Below are 438 nucleotides of genomic sequence, written 5' to 3'. Positions count from 1 at the left end.
CAGTGTCTTCTCTCTCGGCAGCAGGGCCCCAAGAGCCCCCTTCCTCTCTGGGGCTCTCTCTGCTCTGGGCCCAGCTGTGGAGGCCCACAGGTGGGCAGCCCCTTTCTGCCCAGGGAAGGTGGGCCAAGCCCCCCAGCTAGGGCACCTTCCTGAATGACAAGTCCTCGAGGGCCTGTGGCCGTCCCCGAGCAGGACGCTCCGTGCTCCCACTCGAAAGCGCCGATGAGTTACTGGAGATGTCGGAGTGCAGCCACTGAAGACTTGCTGTTTTTGGCATTCTCAGTTTTTTTCCTCTTTTTCTCCCTTTCTCCTCCTGCCTTGGTTGGATGCGCTGATGGAATTCACCCTCGAGGTCCCCACACAGCCCTGGCCCGCCCACACCCTGCATCCTCTGTCCAGTCCCCGCCGGTTTGTTTCCAATGCATCAGCTTGGGGGGG

This window comes from Galeopterus variegatus, unplaced genomic scaffold (assembly GCF_000696425.1).
Source record: "Galeopterus variegatus unplaced genomic scaffold, G_variegatus-3.0.2 Scaffold2145, whole genome shotgun sequence".
Taxonomy (NCBI): Eukaryota; Metazoa; Chordata; class Mammalia; order Dermoptera; family Cynocephalidae; genus Galeopterus; species Galeopterus variegatus.
This window is presented reverse-complemented; position numbering follows the sequence as displayed.